The following is a 14,542-nucleotide window of genomic DNA, read 5'->3' on the forward strand; positions in this document are numbered from 1 at the left end:
TATTATTAGATGTTGTGTACCTGAGCATGAACAGGGACAAATCGTACGGAAGTTTCACTCCGAGTCTTATGGAGGGCATCATGCTGGAGATAGAACTGCTCACAAGGTATTGCAATCTGGATTTTATTGGCCTACTCTCTTCAAGGATGCCTGCAAGTTTGTCTCATCTTGTGATGAATGCCAAAGAATAGGTAATATTGGTAAGCGTCAAGAAATGCCTATGGATTATTCACTTGTTGTTGAACCATTTAATGTTTGGGGATTTGATTACATGGGACCTTTTCCTTCCTCTAATGGGTATACACATATTTTGGTCGCTGTTGATTATGTTACTAAATGGGTAGAAGCTATTCCAACTAGTACAGCCGATCACAATACCTCTATTAAAATACTTAAGGAAGTTATTTTCCCAAGGTTTGGAGTCCTTAGATATTTAATGACTGATGGTGGTTCACACTTTATTCATGGTGCTTTTCTTAAAATGGTTGCCAAGTATGATAACCATAGAATTGCATCACCATATCATCCTCAGTCTAGTGGTCAAGTTGAACTTAGCAATAGGGAAATAAAATTAATTTTGCAAAAGACTGTCAATAGGTCCAGGAAGAATTGGTCTAAGAAATTAGATGATGCACTTTGGGCTTATAGAACAACATATAAAAATCCTATGGGTATGTCTCCTTATAAAATGGTTTATGGAAAAGCTTGTCATTTGCCTCTTGAGTTAGAACATAAAGCATATTGGCCAATTAAAGAACTCAACTATGATTTCAAACTTTCCGGTGAAAAGAGGTTATTTGATATTAGCTCTTTAGATGAATGGAGAACCCAGGCTTATGAAAATGCAAAAACTATTCAAAGAGAAAGTCGGAGAATATGTTCTTTTGTACAACTCTCATTTTAGATTTTTTGCAGGAAAGATCCTCTCGAAATGGGAAGGCCCATATGTCATCGAGGACGTCTACCGTTCTGGAGGCATCAAAATAAATAATTTTGAAGGCACTAACCCGAAGGTTGTCAACGGACAACGAATAAAGCATTATATCTCAGGTACGCCTATCAATGTTGAAAGTAATATTATCTACACTTTGACACCAGAAGAACACATAAAAGAGTCCTTCCGGAACACTCCAGAATCGTCAAAATAAGGAGGTAAGTAATACGGTAAGTAAACTGTCTCCGAAAAATCCACAAAAATATTTTTTGTTAGTTCTGGAAAATTTTAGAATTTTGGAAATAAAGAAACTCCCAGGAAACGCCCCGTAGTGGGCATGAGACACCAGGGCGCTCTAGGCATGCCTGGCGTGCCCAGGTGGGTTGTGCTGACCTGGGACACCTTCCAGACTCCATTTTTCTCATGTATACTTGTCCTCCAAGATAAAAAATCTATATATATACTTTCCAGACCTGTCGATCACCATATCGCGAAGAAATCCTCTATTCTCTTTTCTTGTTGTTTCTGGTCAGATTTATCAAGCCAGGCATGGAAGAAGATGCTTGGCTAATTAAGATCGAGATGAAGAGGGAGGAGCCTACGAACATCGTCAAGGGAGGCAAGGGCAAGGAAGCTACCATGGATCCATCCCCGGTGGCAGCACAAGCACTGCTGGCCGAGGAGGAGTAAGAAGATATCCTTAAGCCCTACCTTACTCATCTTACTCCTGCTGAGATTGAAGCTTTTTGCATGATTGAAATAGTTCGCATACAAAATAAGTATCTCACTCATGAAAATATTTTGCATCAAGAGCATATCACCTATCTCCGGAGCGTTATCCGTCGGTTGGAGAATCTCTTGATCCTTAAGGATAGGATCGCTTCTTCATCATCATCTTCTTCACCACCAAAGGAGAATTGAGTATCGGGTATGGGCACTCCCCTTGGCTTCTGCCAAGCTTGGGGGAGGTGCCCCGGTATCGTATCATCCCACTATCTTTTTGCTTTTACTTATCTTAGTTTGATCTTTTTGCTTTAGATGAATAAAATTTTAGTTCGATCCTTTCTTATTTGAGAGTTTGCTTAGTGATCTATCATTGTAATTGTGTGCAAGTTATATAATAAAGTTTAGTTTGAGTTTTTGCTTTCTTTACCTTCTTATTGTAAATAAAGAAAAGAAATAAGAAAGAAAAAAGTGATTGAATAAAAGAAATGAAACAAATCAATAGATCATATACTAATCCTATGGTAGGTGATGGCGCCACATAAGGAAAAGTATAAGTAGAAAATTTTATTAGAGATTGACAAACATAGTATTAGTCAATGATGCAACTCATAAAAGAATTAATAAAGGAAGAGAAGATTCACATATAAATATACTATCCTAGAAATCTTTTGTGATTGTGAGCCCTCATCAAAATATATATGCCAAAATTGTTGACTTTGGACAAGGAAGACAACTTAATGATTTATGTATATTTATATTCACATAGAAGTCATATTGTCATAGATCCTTTAACATGTGATGCTTGCCCCCTATCTTTGCTAGCCAAAAATTCCGCACCAAGTAGACATACAACTTGTGCATCCAAAACCCTTAAACCCAAATCTTTTTCAAGTGTCCACCATACCTACCTATGGATTGAGCAAGATCCCTCAAGTAAGTTGTCATCGGTGCAAAAAGGCAATAAAAAATTGCTTCTAAATATGTGAGATCATTTAGTGTAAGAGAAAATTGAGCGTTGTACGAACTTGGATGACAAAGAATAAAAGCGAAAGACTGCATAATAAAGGTTGTCATCTTAAGGGGCAATACAATGTGACGTTCTCTTGCACTAAGGGATTGAGCATGCAAACAAATAAGCGCATGGCAACCTCTGCTCCCCTCTGCGAAGGGCCTATCTTTTACTTTTATGTATTTACTTTTATGCAAAGAGTCAATTTTCTTCTATTCCTTTTTATTTTCTCTTTTGTCAAGCATCATGTGGTGAGGAAAGATCTAGGCACATATGTCCAGTTGAATATAGATAGCATGAGTTATTATTGTTGACATCACCCTTGAGGTGAGTATGTTGGGAGGCGAAACTATGAGCCCCTATCTTTCTATGTGTCCGGTTGAAACGTTTTGCTCATGGGTACGAGGTGAGTGTTAGCAATCATGGACGACTATATGATGGTTGAATATGTGGACTTGCTGAAAGGCTCCAACAAGCGACTCTTCGTGAAAAGATGTTGAATTGTAGTTGCAAAGTTTGAGAACAAAGTTTGTTGGTTTTTAATAGAGGTTTTGCTTTATACTCCGATTATGTGATGAACTATTACTTATTCATGGGAAGTATATGATGCAAGTTCGATGATAAAAGTCCTATGTTCAATTTTTTTGCTTTTATAATAATCAACATGATGCTACTATGTCCGTATTTTTGTTTTTATCGACACCTCTCTCTCAAAGCATGTGTGGACATGTTTTTAATTTCGGTTTTCGCTTGAGAACAAGCGAGGTCTAAGCTTGGGGGAGTTGATATGTCCATTTTGCATCATGTTTCCTTACCATTATTTACAATGTTTTTATCCATAATAATGCTTTTTGGAGTAATTCTAATGCCTTTTCTCTCATAATTTGCAAGGTACACACCAAGAGGAAGAATTCTGGCAGCTGGAAATCTGGACCTGAAAAAGCTACGTCAGGCTACCTATTCTGCACAATTCCAAACAAGCTGAGCCTTCACGGAGAATTTTTATAGAATATTTAAGGAATATTGGAGCAAATAACTACCAGAGGGGGCCCACCAGGTGGGCACAACCCACCTGGGCGCGCCAGAGAGCCCAGGCGCGCCTTGGTGGGTTGTGCCCTCCTCGGCCCACCTCCGGTGCCCATCTTCTGGTATATAAGTCATTTTTACCTAGAAAAAATAAGAGGAGGACATTCGGGGCGAAGCGCCGCCGTCTCAAGGCGGAACTTGGGTAGGAGCACTTTTGCCCTCCGGTGGAGCAATTTTGCCGGGGGAACTTCCCTCCCGGAGGGGGAAATCATCGTCATCATCATCACCAACAACTCTCCCATCTTGGGGAGGGCCATCTTCATCAACATCTTCACACACCAACTCCTCTCAAATCCCAGTTCATCTCTTGCGTTCAATCTTTGTATCAAAACTATAGATTGGTGCCCGTGGGTGACTAGTAGTGTTGATTACATCTTGTAGTTGATTACTATATGGTTTATTTGGTGGAAGATTATATGTTCAGATCCATTATGCTATTCAATACCCCTATTATCTTAAGCATGTATATCGTTTGCGGGTAGTTACTTTCGTTCTTGAGGTCACGGGAGAAATCATGTTGCAAGTAATCATGTGAACTTGATATGTGTTTGATATTTTGATGGTATGTATGTTTCCATTCTCTTAGTGGTGTCAGGTGAACATCGACTACATGACACTTCACCATATTTGGGCCTAAGGGAATGCATTATGGAGTAGTAAATAGATGGTGGGTCGCGAGAGTGACAAAAACTTAAACCCCAGTTTATGCACTATTCCATAAGGGACCGATTGGATCCAAGAGCTTAATGCTATGGTTAGAATTTATTCTTAATACTTTTCTCATAATTGCGGATGCTTGCGGGAGGGTTAATCATAAGTAGGAGGTTTGTTCAAGTAAGAATAGCACCTAAGCACCGGTCCATCCACATATCAAATTATCAAAGTAGCGAACACAAATCAAACCAACATGATGAAAATGACTAGATGAAATTCCCGTGTACCCTCAAGAACACTTGGCTTATCATAAGAAACCGTTTTGGCCCGTCCTTTGCCACAAAAGGATTGGGCTACCTTACTACACTTTTGTTACTACTATTGTTACTCGCTCGTTACAAATTATCTTTCTACCAAACTACTCCGCTACTTACAATTTTAGCACTTGGAGACGTTACCTTGTTGAAAACCACTTGTTATTTCCTTATGCTCCTCGTTGGGTTTGACACTCTTACTTATCGAAAAGAGCTACAATTGACCCCATATATTTGTGGGTCATCAATAATCTCGAGTTTGCTGCTAACGTTGTTGCCGTCGGTGACGGCGGCCACCTCCGCCATCGACGTTGCCACCAGATGGAGTCGGAGACGGGCGCCTGCCTCGGCCGCGGCCCCTACTATTGCTGCGCCCGCAACCTCTGTTGTAGCCGCGCTCGCGCCCACTGTAGAACAGGTTCGCCGAGGACTTGAATCCTGCATCAGGACCATCACCGAGCATCTCCACTCGATGGTCAAATGATGCGATCTGAGCGAACAAATCATCTACTGTGATCTGATTTTTTACTGCATCGATGGCTGCCACAACAGGATCATAATCTCCGTCGAGGCCGGCAAGAACATAATCCACCATCTCTGGCTCCGAGACGGGATGACCTGCCGCTGCGAGCTCATCACCCAGGTTCTTCATCCTAGAGATGTAGGCGCTGCTGGACATGGAGCCATTCTTTGTGTTGGTGATGGCAATCCGCAGGTTGGTGATGTGGGATTGGGACTGCGAGGAAAACAAGGTGGTGATTGCAGTCTAGAGATCTAAAGTTGTCTCCTTGCTCGTAACTTGGGCGAGGATCTCCATTGATAGAGAATTCAGGAGGTGACTAAGGACTTGCTGATCCTTTGATATCCACTGTGCATACAGAGGATTGGGTTCTGCGGCGATGGTTTTGTCCGCCTGCTGCTGCTGCACTATCTTCGGTGGCGCAGCATCTGATCCGTCCAGGAGGCCAGTGACCCGCGCTCCTCGCAGGCCCTGCATGACCCGTGCCTTCCATAAGATGAAGTTGGTCTTGGTGAGCTTCTCGGATGGTAGAGCTCCAAGGTTGAGGGAGATGGTGGATGAGGATGACATGGCGAGGGTAATCGAGGAAGAAGTCTTCTGGCTAGATCGATGGGAAGAGGATGGCTCTGTATACCATGTTGAATTCATGCTCCAGCCAACTCATCCAAAAGTTTGAACTGATGGAGGGAGGTGGGTAATATATTTCAACAATATGTACTCATTTTGTTGTTTGGCTGTAGCAGATAAATCAAAATGCTGATGATATTACCTCAAATAAATTATTTTGGGGGACTAAGTGGCTTTTGAATCAGGAAACAAGTTACACACAGATGTTCCATTATTTTGTTTACTTGAATTTCTTCAAATATGTATATTAGGCATACCGCCTTAAGCCCACATGAACTGACCTCATTTTATTGTGTTGATTTCTAGGGGCCACTCAAAATAATACAAATGTATGGAACTAAGAAGGTTGTTCCTTCTGCCTTTTCGTGCTCCAAGTACGATGATCATCTCTTTGTGGAAGTATGCTTAGCAGAATTGTGGACAACATCATGCTTTGTGACACAAGTATGATTTTTTTTCCAACTGCATTCTGAGATGACATTAACATAGATAACACAGATTTTTTTTGTGTGGATGGACAACCTGAACTTAAATCGTAGTCCATAACCATGGTCTTCTCTATAGGGTCAATGCTTGGAAATAGCAAGGATTATTGCTAAATCAACCTCCAGCCCTATCGGAGCAGTCCAAGAATAATGTGAATTAATGACGTCCTACAAATATTATCTATTGCGTCATTTTTTTATTGATATTTTTTTTACGGTGCTACGGCAGGCTTACGCCGGCCTGAACCAATTTTATTATAAATAAGAGTGAGATACAACATGACGGGTACAACACATAGCACCCGACATCCAGGAAGGAGCAAGGAACAACAACACCCAACACACACAAGACAGAAACAAGGAGCAATAGAAGGAGAACCAGAAGTGAGTTACGACGAGCAACCGACACCAAGAACTTAGCACCCATGAGCACCAGCAGACCGAGACGAGTGGGAGCTAGCTTTGTTGGATCAGTCGAAGGGATATCCGCCACCGAGAAGACAAAGAGAAGAAGCCACCTGCTGCCATGCGATCCCTCTGTACCTTGAAGAGCTAGGAAGTCTCAGACACCGTCGAAGGGCATCTCACTGCCTAGGAACGTCGTGACAAAGAGAGCCACAGACCGTGCCGAAGGGTAATGTTCCGCCGAGACAGTTCTGCACCTCCTGTGGGCCACACCATGGCCACCATCACAATTGGAGAGAACCAGAGCACTATGCAAGGCGACCAAATCTCACATGCCGTCGAAGAGCACCGAACACCGAGACCTCACCGCCACCATGAACCCCCAAAAGGAGAGGTCAACCATCAGCATAGGATGACCAAGGCACTGGTCGCCGCCACAACACACTTCCACCACCACCGTCCTGCAATCCAACAGACCAAACCGACACTCCAACCCAGACATCAATGACCAACCGCGGATCCCTGACTCCAAAAGCAACGCCCCCAAAGGGGAAAATGACATCGAAGATGCCGCCGTTGTCCGATCCAGAGAAGGATCTTAGGCTTTCGCCCGGAGCATAGAGAAATAGCGGGTAATGGAAGCTCACCACGTCGCCCGAGCTGCGCCGACCACCAACTCCGCCATGCGCCACCATCCCCCGATTACAGCCACGGGCACCGCCGGCCATGGGAGCGAGCCGCCGTTCCGAGGGAGCTAGATCTGGAGCTGGAGGTCCCTAGGACAGAACGGCGTCGGATCTCCCAAATGGCTGAGCAGTACGAGCCTCCATGCCGCCCGTGCCGCTGCGTAGCGCCACCACTGCCTGTGCGCGCCGACGCCCACACACGCGAGTCCCCGCCGCCGCTGGTGCCGAGAGTCGTCCCCGCCCCTGCCGGTGCCGCGCGGGCTTTGCCCGGCGACGCCCTCCGGCGGCGGCGGGAGGAGTAGGAGGGGAGGTGGGGCGGGTGTTGGCGGCGGCTAGGGTTTCTCCCGAGCCGCCCGCGGGAGCGACACGGGAGCTAGGCTTCGTTTCAGATATCTTTATTGATATATGCATGTTGGAAATTTTCTTCTCGCATGAAACTCGAGCCTCCTACAGAGTAACTGATCATATATTCTCTTTCCAGCCATCTTTTGTACAGTAAATAACTAAATGTTGAAGGCCTAAATACTAAGGTATATGTTCTAATGTACCAATGTTTTAAGATGTGAACAACTTGGAATTAATGTATGGTATTGGTGCACTTGTTTTCCTGTATGTGATATGCTTCCTTTTCCCATGCTCAATTTGTTAGGGCCTGGTAATTACTAAATTTTACTGACGTGATGGCACTCTCCATAGTTGGTTATGTTGCAATCCTAGCTATGATAGCGCACACATTGCGTAAAGATGGACTATACAAGTCCTCCAATGATGGGCCAATCATAGCTATGTTCATCGAGGTTTTGGTTGATCAATTCTTAGGTAAAGCACATGTGTTGTCCTTAAAATATTCCCTTATCTATACCTACTAATAAAGCAAGATGCGTTTCGTTAATTTTTTCATCCGTTCACCCATATTATTAATTTTATTTTATTGCTATTCGAGGTGGTACTAAACTTTTGTGCACGTTCGTCTAAATAATATACGAACGCAGCTTTTATTGGGCCTGGCCTCAGTTCAATGGTTCTGTTACTGGGCTCGTCAAGGTGCACCAGCTCAATGTGTTTAAAAAAATTTCATCAAGTGGCAGGGACAGGATTCGAACCGTCCACCCACCGTACGCAACGCATTATGCCTTTTGGGCCGGCCCATCTATAATAGCTTTCATGTGGCATGTTTCAGAGGTTTCCCAGCCGGGTTTTACTGGTTTTGGGAATCTTCTAGAAGGTTTTCTACCAGTGTTATATTTTCCTTTTTCTTTTTTTGTTCTTATTTTTTAATTATTCTTATTTTTGAAAAAAAAACTTTGCAATTTATATAAAAATCTGTATTTAAAAAACACGTTTTTCTTAAAATCTATCCAATTCTGGAGTCAAAATTATTGTTGAGAATTTTTAATTCATTCACAATATTATATTTTATTATTTTATTAAAGTAGCTATATATAGATTTCTTACATCACAATGTTTTCGTCCGTCACCCTCACTGACACCTAGGGCGCAAAAAATTATTTCGCTTGGTCGTGACGCGAATCGAACACAGGCCTAATAGATTAGAGAAAAATATACCAGCCAAAACACCAATTATTTGTTCTGCTCACAAATTAAAGAAAGACTAATTATATACGCGATGATTGGATGGACAGAGACGCACGTGATAAGCCAACCGGGCCAAAAAGTATTGCTCCTGTCGGAAAACAGCGTACACATGCTGTTTTGCTTGTGAAAAATTGAGAACTCAGCTTTGAATTAATATAATCCCACATTGATGCTTCTTATAGAAGCCAATCAATTTGCCTTCAAAAAAAGAATCCAATCAATTAGATGAATCTAAGACAAGAATTTTGGGACGGAGGGAGTATATGTTAGCGAGTACACAATTGATGTGCCCGTTTGGTAATAAACAAATATAAATGATGAGGTGCGGGATTGTAGGAGAGCTGAAGATAAACATAATGAATGCATGAGTTATAGGACCAGATGCCGAATCAAGCAGCCTCAAAATTCCTTGCATGATACGTGCATGTAGGAGAAGGCCAATGCTTAGACAATGTTCTTGTATCAACGGTGTACTGCTTCTACAAAAGGTTCACTTGGTATGTACAAACTCGAAAACCTGATCCAGGCTGCTTAACCAAAATGATCCCAATTTGATTATAAGTTATAGCACCCAAAAGTGATTTCTTTTCTGTGAAAGCTTTTTACATTAGTGTGGGGTTTGAAAAAAATATAGTTTAAACAATGGTTAGGACATTAGTTATGCCTTAGCATTCTTATTTATGACGTACAACTTTTGTATCGAGTAAAAGTCAACGTTTCACTACATTAGATGATTCTCTAATGTGGGATGTATGCTTGTTAATTTGTAAACGTAAATTTTTAGGTTTGGTTTATTTTAAGCATGGATGCAAGATGAATCTTCATATGTCTTTACCTAATAATAAAGCACCGATCGCTTCTTACCACCATAATTTCGTCCGTTTTGGTCCGTCCACCTCTTGCTTTTATAATTTTTGTATGGTTATGTATACAGCTTGATAAGTCAATGGGCCAAAATTTTATTGGCCGCTTAAAACATTCAACATCACGACCTGCCTTCCCTCCCATAACGAGGCAGCAAACAAAAAAAAGGTTTCCTTATGCCTCTGCTAGAATTCCAGATTCTAATTAATAATCCCACCCCGCCTTTTTACATTAAATTCTAGCAACTTATATAGGTTTCGAGTTGCCAGAATCAACAAGCCAGCAAAAAGAGGATGAGATATGTATGCCATGCATCACCAATCGGAAAATGCTGAGTCCCTAGCCCTGAATTGAAGATCACGACCGATCAAAGATGTGAGAGAGGGAGATGAAATCCAAAAAAATAGCCTACTACTATCCTAAAGGGAGGCGATATGAGAAATCCAAAAAAAGCATCATGGATGATGCCCAGCCTAATATCCTTAATGGACCGGTAAATATTTTTGAGTCCTATCCGTAAAAAAGAAAATATCTTTTAGTCCGTCACACGGACGTGTTAGCGTGTACACATGAGTTTATTCTTTGAACTATGCAAACTTTTTTTAACACAAATGCAGATAGTCTTCGAGCAGTATTGATCCGGTTTCACACGAGTGCACAATAAATCACGGGTGCCAAAATACAGACGTTTATGTGTCATGACAATAGAGTCTTTAATTGATCTCAATGAAGCTATCGTTTTGGATCACGGAAATTATGCTATAACTGACGTCCCTGAAATGGACATGTTTGGCGTGGTATGGAGGAACTTGGCAGCCAACTTATACACACTTTTGCCCCAAACATTGATGCTATGGACGAACAACAACAATTGCATCCAGGTAAAATTATTTTGAAATTGTTGCATGCATAATATTTGTATTACCTGATGGTAGTACAATGAGTAATATGTCGATGTGATATGCTTTTTCACTAAGCATCGATGATCTGCCCTACAATGTCATAACACTTTTGCCCCAAAGAAACATATTTGTTAATTGATCTATCATCTTTTTGTCATCATGAAACTTACTCTCTATCTGTCCAGCTTGATTAATGATAACTTTGCAATGAAGCATGTGAATTTTTTTCTCCCGTTGCAACGCACGGGCATGTTTGCTAGTTTTAAAAAAACTATAACAGTACAAAAGTGGCAGTACAAATATTACCATTATTTGCAGGTATGCTATCATTAAATCCACTTTAGCTACCAGGTAGTAAATCAATATACTATACCGGAAAGGTAACAAGAAAGGAACCTAGCCTCTGCCACTGGACCGGGACCGACATCTCCATGTTTAGGTTTCCTTCCAAGTTAGTTTTTCTATTTTATCCTATACCAAATTTATGAAAAAACAGGCCAACGATGGCGTTAGGCTGGTCATAGTGGGGAGTAACTTATACTAGTATCATGCATATGATACTAGTCTAAGTTACTACCTCCATAGTGCAAAGTAAATAATAGTAGTGTCATAGATGGCTTCATTTATTAGCTCATAGACTCATTTTGCCTCGGGAAATGCTATGTTACAGTAATATAGAGTTAAATACGTTGGAAGTGCCTCAACTTGTCTTGCGCGGTCAGTTTAGTGCCTAAAGTTGCAAAATACATGAAACTGGTGCTTGATCTTGTCCAGCTGTGCAAATACAGTGCCTCCATTCGTATCCAGACGTACGTTGCCGGTGGCCTACCCGGTCGTGGGGATTTTTGTGAAAAACCCCCTCATATTTTTATTTAATCACATATGATAGCCCCATAAATTTACAGATTGCGTTGCACGCACAGGCTGTCCACCAGGCCGGCCATACTTTTGTTAGTAGATATAGACTAGGTCATACTTTATATTGCGTTGTTATGCAAAATGGAATTTTGAAGCACTGGCACATTGTGCCCTTTTTTTGAAAGTCAAATAAATGGATTTTTACAGCTAAAAAACTTCTCACATTTTTTGTACATGCACACATAGAAGTGCAATATATCAGTGTGATTTTTTTTATCCAAATCTGTATTTGTTTGTGAGAGATACAGAAAAAGAGAGTAAAATACATGAAAAAATCAGCTTATTGTTTTGGCCTGATTATTTTCCTTTTTGCAGGGTATAATATAACAAAATTTCAAACAAAACTTGAAAGTCGCTTAGAGAACATGCATATATTTTTGTTTGAAAATTTTAAAATTTGTATGAAACTTTTAAGTGCCAGTTTTTAAACTTTCAAGAAAAAACGTACTCCATCATGCTCCCAAATTCCACTTTGGTTGCTATGTACCTCTCAAAGGTGTTCAGTTGCTATATATATGGTGCTCCTATGGGTCTGCACAATTACTTTTCAAGTTCTTTATTTTTATTTTTCATATTACTTTTACCATTTCAAAAAAGAAATGCAAGAACAAAATAGAACTGCCATAAACTTTAAGAAAGTGTTAGTGCATTTGAAAAATGTTCAACATGTTTTTGGAAAATGTTTCACATGTTTTAAAAAATTATAACGCATTTTTGAAAAATGTTTGTCGTGCGTTAAAAAAGTTTACAACATGTAGTTTTAAAAGAGTTCAACGTTGTGTGAAAAGTTATTGTGTAAATTATCCTTACACTTATACAAACATGGTTGACATTTTTTATTCTTAAATTTAGACAATAATTTCTAATATAGGTTGAAATATTTAAATCCACATAAATAAAGTTCATGTCTACCTATTCAAAGTACACAAGAATGAAAATGAAAAAAATATGTAAATATATAAAATAATAGCATATTGATAATTGTATTTTTCATATGGAAAAAAATTATGTGTTATGAAACTAAACAGGAACTTGGAGAAAAATAAAAAGAAGAAAATTGCATAGCTTTCTAGGTAGGAGTTCAATTCGAAGCATGGTTCGGCCGGTTGGTCAGATCGTGCTATTGTTAAACATGATGTGCTAGGTTTGATACTCCTCCATGGAGTTTATTTTCATGTTATTTCTTGCTATCACACAGTGTATTTGATGACTTTTCTATTGATTAAATAAAATATGAGTTTTTTTTTGTAAAAACATCCTCATGCGTGGGCCACCCAGCGCCTCTTAGCCACTGTTAGGTGAGCCACGTCACATTTGTACGCCACACGGGCTGGACGTACATCCCGATATGAATGGAGGCACCGTATTTACACGGCCGAACAAGTTGGGGCACCAGTTTCACGTATTTTGCAACTTTAGGCACTAAACTGACCGCAAAGAACAAGTTGAGGCACCTCTAGTGTATTTAACTCAGTAACATATTATGTTACCGCAAACATCTCTTTCCTTATTAAATACATGCCACATAAGCAAAATTGTCTTGGGATGTGTTAAGTTACTACCTAAGTTACCTCCACTATGGCTAGCCTTATCTATGCAGTCATATCTGCTACAGCACAGGCTACCTCGCTGGTTCCCGTCGCCGCAATGGTCCAGCAAGGATGATTTGCACGCATATGGTGCACCTATACACGGGACACCATCATCGGGGCGTTTGTGGCCGAAGCCGAAGAGATTCATGCAACGCAAACACCACCGCCCATTGGTCAAACGTTGACCTCCATTTCATCTTGGGTGGTATGTTTAGAGATGCAGTAACGGATCAACAAATGCTATATCAGTTTTGCATGTGTTAGAGAGATTTAAGGCCCGTTCGGAGGCTCTCCACTCCTCGACTCTCTCCCGGAGCGGCCGGAGCTACAGTTTAAAATTATGGAGTGGCCGAAGAGGTACTCCGCAGATCCTCGTATTCTGCGGAGCTGGGCCAGTGCCGAACAGGGCCTTAGTTGATAAGTTCATCTCTTAAATTTCGTTGATGCAAAACCAAAGTTACAGTTTTCCATTGTGTGAGATTCGGGTATTCCATCAGCTATGGAGTTATGGTTGATTGTATATTATCGACTTCTGTTCTAACTTCTGATGTTTACACATAAATTCTGAGTTTTTGGTTATTTTATTAGCAAATCAATGCTAGGCACTACTGTCATTTCAATGCTGATGATCATGTTATTTTTAGTGCCTGCTACCGGTTATCAGTTTCATGTTATTATGTCACATATATCCAAACGGTTTTCCCCATTATTTGCAGCTATGTACCTTTCAGAAACGTAAGCCACCATTTTTTCATCATAGCCTCCAGAGATTAGACTCACCACCCCCACCATCCTTCTTATTCTACCCTAACTTCACTCAAGTTTTTAAACAAATACATCAACCAAATAAACCAACAACAGGCTCAAGCACGCGCGAGGCGCCCCTGCCTGCTAGTAGCTTTAATGTCGAGCACCTTTTCACTTCAGGCCATCTTAATTACACTTTAAGAAGGTGAGTGACGGCCACGCTCCCCTCCCCTCCCGGTCGCTCCCGCGAGCGGCCCGGGGGGTAAACCTAGCCGCCACCCAAACTCCCTCCCCTCCCGGTCGCTCCCGCGAGCGGCCCGGGGGGTAAACCTAGCCGCCACCCAAACTCCCTCCCCTCCCGGTCGCTCCCGCGAGCGGCCCGGGGGGTAAACCTAGCCGCCACCCAAACTCCCTCCCCTCCCGGTCGCTCCCGCGAGCGGCCCGGGGGGTAAACCTAGCCGCCACCCAAACTCCCTC

Source organism: Triticum dicoccoides, chromosome 7B (genome assembly GCF_002162155.2).
Source record: "Triticum dicoccoides isolate Atlit2015 ecotype Zavitan chromosome 7B, WEW_v2.0, whole genome shotgun sequence".
Taxonomy (NCBI): domain Eukaryota; kingdom Viridiplantae; phylum Streptophyta; class Magnoliopsida; order Poales; family Poaceae; genus Triticum; species Triticum dicoccoides.